Raw genomic sequence first — 18646 nt, forward strand, 5'->3', positions numbered from 1 at the left:
TGTGTGTGATGTCCTTAGGTTAGTTAGGTTTAAGTAGTTCTAAGTTCTAGGGGACTGATGACCACAGCTGTTAAGTCCCATAGTGCTCAGAGCCATTTGAACCATTTTTTTGTCTTCACATTTTTTCAGAGGAATTTCCTTTCCTGTTTTACAATGAATTTCTTTTCGGATCTCTCACGTGTTATCATAGTTTCAGATGCGTAAAGAACTGTACTGTTATTTGGTTTGATGAAGCTCTGCGCTTTAGTTTATCCTATGCAACCACTTAACTACCGCAAACTACATTTGTTGGAACCTACTTACTGTATTCAAGCCTTTTCCTCCCTCTATAGTTTTTATTCCTCCATTACCACCCTGAAGATTCTTTGATGTCGCAGGATGCATCTTGTTAACGGATGCCTTTTCTTAGATTGTGCCACAAATATCTTTCTCCCCAAATTCGATTCGGTAACCTCATTTGTTACTCGACCTACCCACCCAGTCTCCATCATTGTTCTTTAACAGCAAATTTTAAGTGCTTTTATTCTCTTCTTGCCTGAACTTTATATCGTCAACGTTTCACATCTGAATAGAAACCTATGTTAACAAATTTCTATTTTCAGGAACGCTTTTTTTGCTATTGCGATTCCATTATGACATCTCAATGTTCCCTTTAATGGTATATATTTTTTGTCGTATTCGTTCCAGATTTTTTTGCATCCCCTTTTCAGTTTAGCAATTCTTCCCTAATTAACGACTACATGTAGCCCCACCAATGCAGTAATTTCTCCCAGGTACATGAATCTGTCTGCTTTATAGACTTTGCTGAATTTGGCGACTGTTAACTGCTGAATCTGGATATATGCTTAATATTGTTTAAAAAGATTCAGAACTCATTTCTACAGCCGTACGAAGGACATAAGCATCTTGTAGTTGGGCACGTAAATATGTGATACGACAGTGCTATAGCGTGTTAGTTTGACTGGAAGAACTGGAAAATTGAGACGTTGACCTGCAAAAAATGATACTTACGTCGATTAGGTTGTAAATTCTCCTTCTTCACTTCGTATAGTAGGCGAATTACCTGTTACGTTACTCCGTCTCTTGTACTGTCTTCCTACATTTGTTCAAAAAAATGGTTCTGAGCACTATCGGACTTAACTGCTGCGGTCATCAGTCCCCTAGAACTTAGAACTACTTAAACCTAACTAACCTAAGGACATCACACACATCCATGCCCGAGGCAGGATTCGAACCTGCGACCGCAGCGGTCGCGCGGTTCCAGACTGTAGCGCCTAGAACCGCTCGGTCACATATGTTCTTCAATTGCATTTATGACTGTGAACCCATACCGGGGTCCCCCTTTCTCTCCCCACATCCACCACTGCTGGCGGCTCACCTCCAACTGCGCAACGCTACGCGCTGTTCACATCCAGCTGCCCAACACTACAATGGCAGACAACAATGCTAACTAGCCACAGACTGCACACAGCACAGCCAGTGATTTTCATACAGAGCGCTACGTAACGTTGCCAATAAGAAAATATAAACAGCCTACTTACATAGCCCCCACGCTCCCCACAAAAAAGAAATGGCGGAGTTTTGAAATTTGTAAAAATGGATGTCATTAACTGCTATATATAGTATGATTATTAAGGTAAATACATTGTTTGTTCTCTATTAAAATCTTTCATTTGCTAACTATGCCTATCAGTAGTTAGTACCTTCAGTAGTTTGAATCTTTTATTTAGCTGGCAGCAGTGGCGCTCGCTGTATCGCAGTAGTTCGAGTAACGAAGATTTTTGGTGAGGTAAGTGATTTGTGAAAGGTATAGGTTAATGTTAGTAAGGGCCATTCTTTTGTAGGGATTTCTGAAAGTCAGATTGCGTTGCGCTAAAAATATTGTGTGTCAGTTTAAGCACAGTCTTGCATAATTTTTCTAAGGGGACGTTTCAGTTTTATTATTCAAAACTGTTTTGGATCTTAATGATTGTCTACCCTGAAATTCCATCACTTTCGTTTTATCTACCGACAATATTTGGCTGTAGTATGAGGTTATTTCTTTAATCAGAGGCATCTGCACGTTAAATTACATTTAGTCTTGTGTCACGATGAATTCTATTTGCGTGCAACTTTCTCGATTTGCTAATAACTTCATATACAGGGTGTTACAAAAAGGTGCGGCCAACCTTCAGGAAACATTCCTCACACGCAAAGAAAGAAAATATGTTATGTGGACATGTGTCAGGAAACGCTTACTTTCCATGTTAGAGCTCATTTTATTGCTTCTCTTCAAATCACATTAGTCATGGAATGGAAACACACAGCAACAGAACGTACCAGCGTGACTTCATACACTTTGTTACAGGAAATGTTCAAAACGTCCCCCGTTAGCGAGGATACTTTCATCCACCCTCCGTCGTATGAAATCCCTGATGCGCTGATGCAGCCCTGGAGAATGGCGTATTGTATCACAGCCGTCCACAATACGACCACGAAGAGTCTCTACATTTGGTACCGGGGTTGCGTAGACAAGAGCTTTCAAATGCCCTCATAAATGAAAATCAAGAGGGTTGAGGTCAGGAGAGCGTGGAGGCCATGGAGTTGGTCCGCCTCTATCAATCCATCGGTGACCGAATCTGTTGTTGAGAAGCGTACGACCACTTCGACTGAAATGTGCAGGAGCTCCATCGTGCATGAACCACATGTTGTGTCGTACTTTAAAGGCACATGTTCTAGCAGCACAGGTAGAGTATCCCGTATGAAATCATGACAACGTGCTCCATTGAGCGTAGGTGGAAGAACATGGGGCTCAATCAAGACATCACCAACAATGCCTGCCCAAACGTTCACAGTACTGTAGAGCAATGAGCCGCATGTCAACACAAGCACCGAATTCAACACTATCTTCCTTCAATTGGGCCAACTGGCGGTGAATCGAGGAAGTACAGTACATACTGACGAAACTAAAATGAGCTCTAACATGGAAATTAAGCGTTTCCGGACACATGTCCACATAACATCTTTTCTTTATTAGTGTGTGAGGAATGTTTCCTGAAAGTTTTTCCATTCCTTTTTGTAACATCCTGTATACGTATATTCCTGACTGGAAATGGAGGAAAAAATGTCCTATGAACATGTGTCCGGAAATGCATCGTTTCCACGGTACATGGCATGACAAATGACAATTCCTCTGACCACATCCTGTGGTTCCTTGTGTACTACATGCTTTGTAATTGGTTCAAATGGCTCTGAGCACTATGGGACTCAACTGCTGAGGTCATCAGTCCCCTAGAACTTAGAACTAGTTAAACCTAACTAACCTAAGGACATCACAAACATCCATGCCCGAGGCAGGATTCGAACCTGCGACCGTAGCGGTCTTGCGGTTCCAGACTGCAGCGCCTATAACCGCACGGCCACTTCGGCCGGCATACTTTGTAATTGACGCAGCGTACTGAAAACAGCGGAATGGTCCTGTATTCATGGTGGGAACAAGCCGAGATGCTGTTTCTGTAAGGCCCAGTAGATGGAAACAGTCAAGGAGCAGCACGGCTATACCAAAACTAGTAGCCTCACAGACGCCAACCACATCACAGAACATTTGAAGCCATTTTTCGGCGTTTGTGTGATCATGGATCCTATCAGAGAGTTAGGCGGTGGGCTGTGTGTAGTACACGAGATTCGAGGACCAGGTTCTACTGGATGTATGAAGAGTATTGCAGAAATACGGTATCCTTGTCGTACCCCTTTGTTTGTGTTCATTGGCTCTGTTGTTCTATTTCCCACACCTATAACGATTTCGGTGTTTGTGTATATACTCTTAATAGCATTTATTAGGTAAGATCATAACCTCATTCAGCCTTGATATTTCAGAGTACTTCCCTATTCACATTAATGAACGATTTCTCAAAATCAAGATAGGTTTCCCTTATGAACACTCGTTCTGTGATGTTTTACAGCGTAAAATCATTGTCGGCAGTTGATCTCCCTCTTCGAAAACCTGATTGTTCTTCAGATATTAGCAATTCCATAATATTTTTAAGTCTTGCAGTCAGGACTGTGGCGTATAATTTGTAGGCTGAATTCAGAAGGCTCATCCTGCGATAGTTACTAATATTTATTTTTGTCACCCTTTTTAAAGGAAGGTATTACTTTGGCTTTCATTCAGTCTTCTGGACTTCTTATTTGGTTCAAAAACGGTTCAAATGGCTCTGAGCACTATGGGACTCAACTGCTGTGGTCATAAGTCCCCTAGAACTTAGAACTACTTAAACCTAACTAACCTAAGGACAGCACACAACACCCAGCCATCACGAGGCAGAGAAAATCCCTGACCCCGCCGGGAATCGAACCCGGGAACCCGGGCGTGGGAAGCGGGAACGCTACCTCACGACCACGAGATGCGGGCACTTCTTATTTCTGCAACATTGATTAAATAAGTGGAAAAGTCTTAGATGTAGGAATAACTCCCCATTAGTATGCAACAGACATACGGAATTGCTTCTACAAACTCTGAATTTACTTATTGTGGTGTGTTTCTAGAAGCAGACTGAAATTTCTGGCATGCAAACGCATGTCTGTTATATTCCCTTAGCTTGGCAGGCTTTTTTCATGTGACCAAACAATGTGTGGATACCTGTCCCTAAGCAAATACATTTTGTCTCTCCAGACAACTAGTAACACAGTTAAAATAGACAATCACGTGGGTGGTGAATTTAAGGACCAAGGAAATAATTCAGAGAAAGAAGGCGTGAAACTTTATGAGCCAGCCGCGGTGGCCGTGTGGTTCTAGGCGCTTCAGTCCGGAACCGCGTGACAGCTATGGTCGCAGGTTCGAATCCTGCCTCGGGCATGGAAGTGTGTGATGTGCTTAGGTTAGTTAGGTTTAAGTAGTTCTAAGTTCTAGGGGACTGATGACCTGCGATGTTAAGTCCCATAGTGCTCAGAGCCATATGAACCTTTTGAAACTTAATGAATAGAGATTCCGGCTTGTGCATAACAAAAATAATTATGTGTAATCGACTGATGAGGAATCAATACTTCTTCTCCATTTTATTTTGAACTAGCTGAGACAACTGGCGTGGTCCAGGTACTGTTTTGTCAAAATTTTCTGTTTCTCAGTCTCCTCCTCCCTCTTCTCTCTATCCATCTCCTTGTTCCCTCCACCCTGCCCCCCCCCCTCTCAGTGCATCACTGCTTGCCCCATCTCTATCTCCTCCTACCCACTCTTTCTGTCCACCTCCTCTCTCCTTTTACCCATCCCCTCTCTCTTTATCCATCTTTTCTCCATCCTCTATTCATCCCCTGTGCCTGTCCATCGCTTCCACCTTTCCTCTCTTTGTCAAACTCCACCAACCCCTGTCTCTGTCCATCTCCTCCACATCCACCCTCTGTCTAGCCCTCCCTTTACAACATCACCCCCTCTCTGCCTCCTCCATGTCCACTCTCTGTCCATTTCCCTCTTCCCCTCTCTCTATTCATCTCCTCTTACCTCCTCTCTCTGTCAATCTCCTCCCCTCTGCCCATCTGCTACCTTCCCCCCCCCCTTTTTCCATTTCCTCTCCCCTTCTAATTCCATCTCCTCTCCCGCATCTCTTTGTCAATCTCCTCCTAACCCTCTCTCTGACATTCTCCTGTCTGTCTCTCAGTTCATTTCCTCTTCTACCTCTACCTATTCAACTCCTCCCCTTTCGTTTCTGTGTCAATCTCCTCCCTCTCTCTATCCATCTCCTGCAGTTCCTTTTATCTATACATTTCCTCCTCCCCATGCGTCTGTGTTCATCTCCTCCTGCCCCATTTTTCTGCCTGCCCCTTCCTCCCCCTGTCTTTATCCCACTCCTCCTCTTTTATTTAACTGTCCATCTCCTCCTCACCCCGCTCTCTGTCGATTTCACTACCTCTGTCCATGTCCTCCTCATCCTATCTGTACCTATCTCCTCCTTCCACTCGCTGTTTGCCCATCTCTTCCTCCTTCCTTGTCTCTCCATATTATGACACTCACCTCAGTAGGAGGCTCCTGCTTTTCACCCACGCAGTTAAGCATGAGCTTTTTACCCATGGCTTTGTTCACATACCCACGTGTCGAATGTATTTAACTCATATTTAACATATTTCTCTTGTGTTTGTACAAACATTTCACCCTTATGACACTCACCTCAATAGGAGGCTGCTGCTTTTCACCCCTGCAGTTTAGCACGAGCTTTTTACCTGCGGCTTTGTTCACATACCCACATGTCAGATGTATTTAACTCATATTTAACATATTTGTCTTGTGTTTGTACACACATTTCACCTGTATGTCTAGCGAGTTTTGCTCTGCAACTTCATATTCAAGCAGCTTAATGTTAACGATGTCGTATTTCCTGAAATATGTGTTGTAAATCGATATAATTGTTGGCACATCTAGTGGTGTATGTGCCTACTGTCTGCGAAATGTGTTTTGAATAGAATTAATAGTAAAGAAGTAATAAATTAAAACATTATGCGCGATGTGACAGTTTCTGACGTATCTCAATGTTTATGACGTCATATCTCGTGTCCTGTCTGTCGTGAAATCCTTTATTTTTCTAGGTACATCCTGCGATAAATGTGGATACTTTCTGCTAAAAATGTTGCGAATAGAGTTAGTAGCAACGAAGTAACAAATTTAAACCTTTTGTACTATGTGGTACTTTTTCATACATTCAATGTTTATGACTTCGTGTCTCGTAAACTAAATGCCGTGCAATGATGTAATTTTTATGGTACCTTTATTGATCTATGTGATTACTGTCTGCCATTGTGTGACGATTTCAGTTAGGAGTAAACAAGAGATAAATTAAAACGTCTGCTTCATACGGCAGATTTACTGCATGAACAGCGAAAATATAGTAAGCGATAAACATTTTGCCTTTTCTCATTTTGGGGGGTCGTCAGTGAGGAAAAGTTCGTAAGTGCTCTCATTCTCAAATACTGGATAACTTAAGTATCTGGTGGTTATAATAAAACTTTCCCTACTTTACGCGCTATAACAAGGAAACTTATTACCGTACGAGTACCACACTTGGTAACATTGATGTCTGGAGTATGGGGTGCATGATTTCCATGCAACAAAGCGCCACCGTCCAGTTCCAACTATGGCCATTAGGTGCCGTGATCAGTCATCGTGATTCATAGTCTCACTCACCTGACCAGTCACAGTGCACTTATTGACGTGCCACCATGACCTTGGACAGAAGGAGCAGGGTATTATTGGTGAAGCTCTACTATCAAAGCAACAGTAATGCTGCTGCTGCACTTCGCGAATATCGCTGGCTGGAAGTATTACGGAAGGGACCTCTTTATCCACCTGCTGTATGGAGCATGATGAAGAAGTTTGAGTCAACTAGAGTAATGGGCGTCGCTCTGGCAAGAGGCCGACCACCAGATGCACCACATGTGGTTGAAGAAATCGCTGTTGCTATGGCAGACAACGCTGTGCGCAATTCCCCATCGTCAGGCAGTGCGCATGCTACGTCACGACAATTGAACAACCCGCGGTCCACTATACGGAAGGTGCTTCGAACCATTCTCAAATGCTTTCCGTACAATACCAATTCGTACAGAAGCTTGCACTACAGGATGAACGACGACGTGTTGACTGCGCTCTCCAGTTTCTCGCAAGTAATTGGAGTTGACGAGGGCCGGTCCTGGACCATCCCACTGACAGACGAAGCTCGTTTTTTCTCTGACGGCATCGGGCAATTTTTTTTTTTTTTTTTGTGGCAGATTGGCACTCAAGGATCAAAGATGTGCAGTGTGACTGGCCAGCGTTATAGCGTTATGCTTAGCCAGCATGTCAAACATGCCCTACAGGAGAGAGACGCATTGAATTCATCAGTTTTAATGCAAGATGGGCCCCACTGGGCATCACTTGTGAAGTTCACCTGCTTCTCCGAAACACATTTGGAAACGATCGGATTATCAGCTCTCACTCCCAGTGATTTTCGGTTGTGGGGTACCTGAAGGACAGGGTTTACCAGGAGAGCACTCACACATGTGCCGACCTGAAGCGCAGCATATCAAGAGAGGTAGCCAGCATACCTACGGACATGGTTCTTCCTGTGTTCAGAACGCAATTCTGCCCTTTCAGACTGTTCTGGACACAGACGGGCCCCATATTGGCCCCTTTTGCAGCAGTAATGGTAAGGGTGTGTAATGGTATGATGTAACGTAGCAGCACATTAAAAGTGTTTTAATTGATTCGATGCTGCATTATTTCTCTTCCCCATGTACTTGACATTAATGCTACCAAATTTTGTACTCGTACGGTAATTATTTTCCATGTCATAACGAGTTAAACAGATAAGTATTCGCGCGTCGGTGGCTACACGGCTTATTCACCCCAACCCCTTTGATGCGTGCGTGGTTCTTAATTCCCCCCCCCCCCGTCCTCCTCCCCTCCGCCTTTCATTCCAGAATGAAATTTTCACTCTACAGCTGAGTGTGCGCTGATACGAAACTTCCTGGCCGATTAAAACTGTGTGTTGGACCGAGACTCGAACTCGGGACCTTTGCCTTTCGCGGGCGACTGCTCTACCCGTAAAATACTTGCCCGCGAAAGGCAAGTTCGAGTGTCGGTGCGGCATACAGTTTTAATCTTCCAGGAACTTCCCCATAGTGATTCTTTCCAGGCAGGAAATGTAACGTGTACCAAGTTTGGTTGAAATCAGTCCAGTGACTGAGTAGGAGATATGAAGCATACGTACATACACATGTGTGTCGTTTTTTTAATCTGTATGGCTTATGACCCTTTTAGATAACAGCTCTTCGCGGGTCTCTGTTTTGCTTGGGAAGTTCACATTATAGCTCTTCCACTCGATAAACCAGCGGTTGAGTCCAAGATAAGACGTGGGCAATTAACCTGCGCGGATACTCCTGCCCGTGGCAAGGCAAACCATACGTTCTACCCCGTAAATATTTCAACAATGCATCCGTAAAATCTTTTTCTGCCAGAGGAACCAACATTGCTTCCTTTCATACTTGTCCGTCCCCACTACTTTCTGGATTAAACGACAGAGAAACATGTGCTGCACTCTCCATCCTCCTACAAATCCTTTTAGTATTGGCAGATATCAAGATACTGGAAGCTATCGGGTGCTATTAAGGGCCATTTGTTTGACTTTTATATGGACCTACTTACTACAGTTTGTGCTCTGAGAAATATTTATATATAGGACTTAAAACCCCATTTGAGGCCTGCGATCATTTTTATGTTAATAATTGGCAACCAATGCTGTACAATCGCAATAAAGTCATGAGATGTTCCATTGACTCTTTTATTAGAACATGTGAGGCGTTTCGAGATTACACCCATCTTCAGACATCACAAACCTTAATTTCTACCTAACTAACCAGGCGTGCAGCCTTGACAACTCAAAGAAAATGTCCAATAGTCATATGTTATTGGACACTTTCTTTGAGTTGTCAAGGCTCCACGATGGTTGGTTAGGAAGGAGTTGAAGTTTGTGATATCTGAAGATGGGTGTAATCCTGAAAGGCGTAACATGTTCTAATAAAAGAATCAATTGAGCATCTCATGACTTTATTGCGATTGTACAGCATTGGTTGCCAATTATTAACCCAGAAATTGCTGACGACAGTCCGCAGATACTTTTTAAGAAGGCACAAGACACCAAGGAACCAATGAAAACCGTAGAGGATGGATTTCTAGACACTCAGATTAGATACAGTGTTGGAGGCAGGCATAAAAGTATGACAGCAGTACAGTTGGGATGAAATGTAATGTTAGTTAGATCGAAACCAACAACTCACTACTTCCTCATCTCTCGTCCACCTGACACTGTTATTTTACAGAAGTACTGATAGTTATTATGATTAGCCACCGCTGACCCAGCCATTGACGTATATTTTCAAAAGCGGAGGAGCTCCTGCGGTCTGAGGTGCCTTATCGGTTAACGTCATAGCCTGACTCAGCCTCATTTCATTCGTCTCAAAGGAAAGAAAAGATTCTTGGTAGTACCATAAACTGAACAAAGGCCCTCCAGAAAGCAGACATTTTCGTCAAGCAGTATTACTTGACACAATATTGCTTTCAAACCGACACCTTTGCGGTTCTACGAATAATGCTATAGATTGAAAATAGTCAAATTTTTAAACGCTGATGCTCGCTCCTGAATAACGAGCGTAGCCATACCCAAGAGGTCAACAGAGTTCAACATTCGAAAATGAGTAGCAGTGAGAAAGAAGCAGACATCAACATTCTTTTCTCACGATTATAATAGGCGAACAATAGCTTCTTCCCACCTACACTATGTGATCAAAAGTATCTGGGATTTTCATATTAGGTGCATTGTTCTGCCACTACTGCTAAGTACCCCATATCAGCGACCTCAGTGGTCACTAGACATAGTGAGAGAACAGAATGGGGCGCTCCGCGCAACTCAAGGACTTCGAACGTGGTCAGGTGATTGGGTGCCACTTGTGTCATACGTCTGTGCGCGAGATTTCCACACTCTCGAACAACACTAGGTCCACTGTTTCCGATGTGGTAGTGACGGGGAAACATGGACACGCACAGCACAAAAGCGTACAGACCGATCTCGTCTGTTGACCGACAGTTGAAAAGGGTAGTAATGTGTAATAGGCAGACATCTATCCGGACCATCACACAGGAATTCCAAACTGCTTCAGGAGCCACTGCAAGTACAATGAAAGTTAGGCGGGAGGTGAGAAAACTTGGATTTCATGGTCGAGCGGCTGCACATACGACACACATCACGCGGGCAAATGTCGAACGACGCCTCCGTTGGTAAAAAAAGAGCGTAAACATTGGACGATTGAACAGTGGAAAAACGGTGTGTGGAGTGACGAATCATGGTACACACTGTGGCGATCCGATGGGAGGGTGTTGGTATGGCGAAAGCCCAATGACTGTCGTCTGCCAGCGTTTACACTGCCAACAGTAAAATTCGGAGGCGGAGGTGATATGGTGTGGACGTGTTTCTCATGGATGGGGCTCGCACTCGTTGTTGTTTTGCGTGTCACTATTACAGCACAGGCCTACAATGATGTTTTAAGGATCTTCTTGCTTCCACTGTTTGAAGAGCAATTCGGAGATGGTGATTGCATCTTTTAACACGATCGAGCTCCGGTTCATAATGCACGGCCTATGGCGGAGTGGTTGCACGACAATAACATCCCTGTAATGGACTGACCTGTTCCTATAGAACAGCTTTGGGATGTTTTGGAACGCCGACTTCGTGCCCAGCCTCACCGACTGACATCGATACCTCTCCTCTGTGCAGTAGTCCGTGAAGAATGGGTTGCCATTCCCCATGAAAACTTCCAGTACCTCATTGAACGTATGCCTGCGAGAGTGGAAACTGTCATCAAGGCTAGGAGTGGACCAACACCATACTGAGTTCCAGCATTACCGATGGAAGGCGCCACTAACTTGCAAGTCATCTTCAGCCAGGTGCCCAGATACTGTTGATCACGCAGTATATTATGAAGTGAGAAACTTGAATCCGCGTTGTGCAGCTGATTAAAGAGTGCTGTGTTGTGTTTTCGTTGTAGTGGATTAGTGCCGGATAGCAAGAATCCACGGAGTAAAGCCCATTCCAGATAAATATCCAACTCTTCTGAAAATACAGCTGTGAACTGGTGAGCTTAATAACCATTTACGACAAACAATTTGCGTCGATAATGTTACACAATTACGTTTCATAAGACACTATGGACGAATGTTCTTATTTAAAACGTGGTGTCAGCGCGCGCTCTGCTCATTACAAATGCTTGTCAGGCTTCATCGTTATCCCTTAGTGGGCAAACATATTGAATTTATTTTCTTTCCCTTCAAATTCATTCCAGGTTCCCCTTGGACGATTGCGAAGTGAGGCAAGAGAACAAAGCCTCACTCTTTTGAGAAATGAATTTCCAACGGTGTATAAATTTCATGATGCAAAAAGTTTTCGATGGTGCAGAAGGAAAAAACGAAATTCTAATTCACTGGTACATGCAACTTTCTTTTTTTAAAAGAAAAAGCGTAATAACATTCGATATACCAGGTGAACAGCAACATTTACTTTGCAGGGCACTTGCATGTAGTACTCACTCACATATGGAGATTGTGTTGGTATTATGTACCACATTACAGTTAAGTTGGATGCATAGTAAATGATCCGACTCTAAGCTAGATTGATCTTCTCTTCATCAAGCAACACTGCGTAACACTAGGGCGTGAACCTTAATGCGGTGATATATGATCACATGTATTATTCAAAGTGCTTAACTTTCTGGATCGCTATAGACGATATAAGGACGTCTGAGTTACGCGCGGTTCAATATGCGGCTCCGTGTTCCTTTAAAGCAGGATTAACTGCTGCAGACTGACAATTCATCCAAGTATAAAATATTGACGTGACATCTGTAAAATCGTTGTTAATCAAGTTCCCATCTTGTAGCGTTCTTAAACGTTGGACATAAACACATGAAACTTATTGTCAGGCCTTTCGGTAATCCATCTTGTATCTGAGTCCCCTGAGTTGGTTTTCCTCGAGTAGTAGGTACTAAATGCTTATAATTACAGTGCGGTTACTAACGAAGGTCCAGTGTGGACTGTAATTCTAGTCCAGCAGCGAAACTTGATGGATCTGCTGATGCGTTATGCAGAAGCTATTCCCACTGAAAAAAATCAGTTCCAGTTTTGGCCACCAGCTGCGTATCTGGCGATGTACTGCATTTCTTCGACGTCTCCGGTGGACAAACTCAACATATTGTGTAAGCGGCAGTTAATAATACTTGTTGGACCTTTTATGCCCACGTCCCGTTCCTAATCCATTACATACGGAAATATTTCCATTCGTCTTTCTTGCATACACAGTGCCAGATTTTCACCTAGTGCCCAAAACTGGAACTAAGTTTTTCAGCGTAAATTGGTTTCGCATTAACGCTTTAGACCACTTACCACGTTTCTGTAAAATACTGCAATTACAGCTCGCATTAGTCCTCTGTGAATAGCTGCACTTCAATTATACCCACCGGGTACAATCATTCCCGTGTTTCTGCTTTTATTTTCGCAGTGATTCCCACCTTCGTATTACCCGACTCGGTTCACGTATCAGCAGACCATCTGCAAAAAGCGGTTGACGTGAAAAGTCGACCACGAGTCCAATAACCGTACAGTCAGGTGGGAGAAGACAGTTGCTCGTAGAAACATTGAACAGATTCCCGCAGCCGGTAATTTTTCATCTGTCGTCGTGAAAATGCATCGACAACTAAGGACGTTAACATTCCGCAAAACCACGATCAGGTCCAGAAGACCACGCGAAGATGACACACCTTCAGCCAATTCCGTCATTTGAATAAGATATTGAGAGGCGCATTGTTAGCACAAAGCACTCCCGGTCGTTGTCAGCCTTCCAACTCCTGTCTATATTTCACTCAGGTAGCACCTGAATCAGCTGTACGAAGCGGAGTCCACCCAGCTCAATTCTGTCCACCGAGTACAGATTCCTGGAGGTACCGGGTATTGAAACCGTGTCTTCAACATGGCAGACACATGTACCACTTACCTACAGTGATAGCAACTCAGTAGACTTCAGCGTATATAAACGACGCAAACTACGAAGACTCCGAGCGCTGCGGTAGTAAGGGGTGGTGTTTGGTACTGAACGATAAAAAAAGTACATAATATTCAGATTTAGGAATGAAATATACTCAAACACAAAAAAATCTGAAGGAAAAAGCGGACACACCACGAAGGAATTATCCGAATTGCACGGAAATTGGTAGGTGTGATGTACCGGGTGATCAAAAAGTCAGTATAAATTTTAAAACTGAATAAACCACGGAATAATGTAGATAGAGAGGTACAAATTGACACACATGCTTGGAATGACATGGGGTTTTATTAGAACCAAAAAAATACAAAAGTTCAAAAAATTCCTGACTGATGGCGTTTCATCTGATCAGAATAGCAATAATTAGCATAACAAAGTAAGACAAAGCAGAGATGATATTCTTTACAGGAACTGCTCAATATGTCCACCATCATTCCTCAACAATAGCTTTAGTCGAGGAATAATGTGAGCAGCACTGTAAAGCATGTACGGAGTTATGGTGAGGCACTGGCGTGGGATGTTGTCTTTCAGCATACCTAGAGATGTCGGTCGATCACGATACACCTGCGACTTCAGGTAACCCCAAAGCCAATAATCGAACGGACTGAGGTCTGGGGACCTGAGAGGCTAAGCATGATCAAAGTGAAGGCCGAGCACACGATCATCACCAAACGACGCGCGCAAGAGATCTTTCACGCGTCTAGCAATATGGGGTTGAGTGCCATCCTGCATAAACATCGTACGTTCCAGCAGGTGTTTATCAGGCAAGCTGGAGATGATGCAATTCTGTAACATATCGGCGTACCTCTCACCCGTCACGGTAGCAGTTACAAAACCAGAACCACGCATTTCCTCGAAGAAAAACGGCCCGATAGCGGTAGATGTGGTAAATCCAACCCATACCGTGACTTTCTCGTCGTGCAGTGGAGTTTCCACGACAGTTCTAGGATTTTCGGTAGCCCAAATTCTGCAGTTGTCGGTGTTGACAGACCTTTGGAGCGTGAAATGAGCTTCGTCGGTCCACAACTCGTTACTCAACCAATTGTCATCTTCTGAAACGCCCGCACTGCAAATGCCCTCCGCTTCACTAAATCGCCAGATAACAGTTCATGCTTCCGATGTATTCTGTACGGATAGCATCGGAGGGTACGCCTAAGTGCAAACCAAACAGTAGTGTATGGAATGCCGGTGCGACGTGAGACTGCCGGCCGGGGTGGCCGAGCGGTCCTAGGCACTACAGCCTGGAACCGCGCGACCGCTACGGTCGTAGGTTCGAACCCTGCCTCGGGCATGGATGTATGTGATGTCCTTAGGTTAGTTAGGTTTAAGTAAGTTCTAGGGGATTGATGACCTCAGAAGTTAAGTCCCATAGAGCTCAGAGGGGTACCCGTGGTCTGGGGTTAGCATCTTTGACTTATAATCAAAACGTCTTCGGTCCCGGGTTCAATCCCCGCCACTGATAAATAATCAGCATTGGCGGCCGAAGACTTCCGACATAAGAAGTCAGCCTCATTCTGCCAAAGGCCTTGTCAAAGAGGGCGGAGGAGCGGATAGAGGTTCAGGGGACTCTCTTGTTCTAGGGGTGGGAAATTGCCCCCAAAGGCGGAAGAATCAGCAATGATCAACGGCATGAGGATGCAGAAGGCAATGGAAACCACTGCATTAAAGACACGTAACGTGTATCCACAGGACATGTGGCCTGTATTTGAAGAAGTGTCATGATGATCTCTCCATTGGCAAAAGAACCCCATTCGGATCTCCGGGAGGGGACTGCCAACGGGAGGTTACCATGAGAAAAAGATTGAACAATCAACGAAAGGATAACGTTCTACGCGTCGGAGCGTGGAATGTCAGAAGCTTGAACGTGGTAGGGAAACTAGAAAATCTGAAAAGGGAAATGCAAAGGCTCAATCTAGATATAGTAGGGGTCAGTGAAGTGAAGTGGAAGGAAGACAAGAATTTCTGGTCAGATGAGTATAGGGTAATATCAACAGCAGCAGAAAATGGTATAACAGGTGTAGGATTCGTTATGAATAGGAAGGTAGGGCAGAGGGTGTGTTACTGTGACCGGGTTGTTCTAATCAGAATCGACAGCAGACCAACACCTACAACGATAGTTCAGGTATACATGCAGACGTCGCAAGCTGAAGATGAACAGATAGAGAAAGTGTATGAGGATACTGAAAGGGTAATGCAGTATGTAAAGGGGGACGAAAATCTAACAGTCATGGGCGACTGGAATGCAGTTGTAGGGAAAGGAGTTGAAGAAAAGGTTACAGGAGAATATGGGCTTGGGACAAGGAATGAAAGAGGAGAAAGACTAGTTGAGTTCTGTAACAAGTTTCAGCTAGTAATAGCGAATACCCTGTTCAAGAATCACAAGAGGAGGAGGTATACTTGGAAAACGCCGGGAGATACGGGAAGATTTCAATTAGATTACATCATGGTCAGACAGAGATTCCGAAATCAGATACTGGATTGTAAAGCGTACCCAGGAGCAGATATAGACTCAGATCACAATATAGTATTGATGAAGAGTAGGCTGAAGTTCAACATTAGTCAGGAAGAATCAATACGCATAGAAGTGGGATACGGAAGTACTAAGGAATGACGAGATACGTTTGAAGTTCTCTAACGCTATAGATACAGCAATAAGGAATAGCGCAGTAGGCAGTACAGTTGAAGAGGAATGGACATCTCTAAAAAGGGCCATCACAGAAGTTGGGAAGGAAAACATAGGTACAAAGAAGGTAGCTGCGAAGAAACCATGGGTAACAGAAGAAATACTTCAGTTGACTGATGAAAGGAGGAAGTACAATCATGTTCCGGGAAAATCAGGAATACAGAAATACAAGTCGCTGAGGAATGAAAGAAATAGGAAGTGCAGGGAAGCTAAGACGAAATGGCTGCAGGAAAAATGTGAAGACATCGAAAAAGAAATGATTGTCGGAAGGACAGACTCAGCATACAGGAAAGTCAAAACAACCTTTGGTGACATTAAAAGCAACGATGGTAACATTAAGAGTGCAACGGGAATTCCATTGTTAAATGCAGAGGAGAGAGCAGATAGGTAGAAAGAATACATTGAAAGCCTCTATGAGGGTGAAGATTTGTCTGATGCGATAGAAATAGAAACAGGAGTCGATTTAGAAGAGATAGGGGATCCAGTATTAGAATCGGAATTTAAAAGAGTTTTGTAGGACTTACGATCAAATAAGGCAGAAGGGATAGATAACATTCCATCAGAATTTCTAAAATCGTTGGGGGAAGTGGCAACAAAACGACTATTCACGTTGGTGTGTATAATATATGAGTATGGCGATATACCATCTGACTTTCAGAAAAGCATCATCCACACAATTCCGAAGACGGCAAGAGCTGACAAGTGCGAGAATTATCGCACAATCAGCTTAACAGCTCATGCATCGAAGCTGCTTACAAGAATAATATACAGAAGAATGGAAAAGAAAATTGAGAGTGCGCTAGGTGACGATCAGTTTGGCTTTAGGAAAAGTAAAGGGACGAGAGAGGCAATTCTGACGTTACGGCTAATAATGGAAGCAAGGTTAAAGAAAAATCAAGACACTTTCATAGGATTTGTCGACCTGTCAAAAGCGTTCGACAATACAAAATGGTGCAAGCTGTTCGAGATTCTGAAAAAAGTAGGGGTAAGCTATAGTGAGAGACGGGTCATATACAATATGTACAACAACCATGAGGGAGTAATAAGAGTCGACGATCAAGAACGAAACGCACGTATTAAGAAAGGTGTAAGACAAGGCTGTAGCCTTTCGCCCCTACCCTTCAATCTGTACATGGAGGAAGCAATGATGGAAATAAAAGGAAAGGTTCAGGAGTGGAATTAAAATACAAGGTGAAAGGATATCAATGATACGATTCGCTGATGAAATTGCTATCCTGAGTGAAAGTGAAGGAGGATTAAATGATCTGCTGAACGGAATGAACAGTCTAATAAGTAGACAGTATTGTTTGAGAGTAAATCGGAGAAAGACGAAGGTAATGAGAAGTAGTAGAAATGAGAACAGCGAGAAACTTAACATCAGGATTGATGGTCACGATGTCAATGAAGTTAAGGAATTCTGCTACCTAGGCAGTAAAATAACCAATGACGGACGGAGCAAGGAGGACGTCAAAAGCAGACTCGCTATGGCAAAAAAGGCATTTATGGCCAAGAGAAGTCTACTAATATCAAATACCGGCCTTAATTTGAGGAAGAAATTTCTGAGGATGTACGTCTGGAGTACAGCATTGTATGGTAGTGAAACTTGGACTGTGGGAAAACCGGAACAGAAGAGAATCGAAGCATTTGAGATGTGGTGCTATAGACGAATGTTGAAAATTAGGTGGACTGATAAGGTAAGGAATGAGGAGGTTCTACGCAGAATCGGAGAGGAAAGGAATATGTGGAAAACACTGATAGGGAGAAGGGACAGAATGATAGGACATCTGCTAAGACATGAGGGAATGACTTCCATTGTACTAGAGGGAGCTGTAGAGGGCAAATCTGTAGAGGAAGACAGAGATTGGAATACGTCAAGCAAATAATTGAGGACGTAGGTTGCAAGTGCTACTCTGAGATGAAGAGGTTAGCACAGGAAAGGAATTCGTGGCGGGCCGCATCAAACCAGTCAGTAAACTGATGCCCAGAAAAAAAAAGAGCTCAGAGCCATTTGAATCATCGCAGGTAGATGCTGTGTTTCTTGACTTCCGCAAGGCTTTCGATACAGTTCCCCACAGTCGTTTAATGAACAAAGTAAGAGCATATGGACTATCAGACCAATTGTGTGACTGGATTGAGGAGTTCCTAGATAACAGGACGCAGCATGTCATTCTCAATGGAGAGAAGTCTTCCGAAGTAAGAGTGATTTCAGGTGTGCCGCAGGGGAGTGTCATAGGACCGTTGCTATTCACAATATACATAAATGACCTGGTGGATGACATCGGAAGTTCACTGAGGCTTTTTGCAGATGATGCTGTGGTGTATCGAGAGGTTGTAACAATGGAAAATTGTACTCAAATGCAGGAGGATCTGCAGCGAATTG

The sequence above is a fragment of the Schistocerca cancellata genome, chromosome 6, assembly GCF_023864275.1.
Source record: "Schistocerca cancellata isolate TAMUIC-IGC-003103 chromosome 6, iqSchCanc2.1, whole genome shotgun sequence".
NCBI classification, from domain to species: domain Eukaryota; kingdom Metazoa; phylum Arthropoda; class Insecta; order Orthoptera; family Acrididae; genus Schistocerca; species Schistocerca cancellata.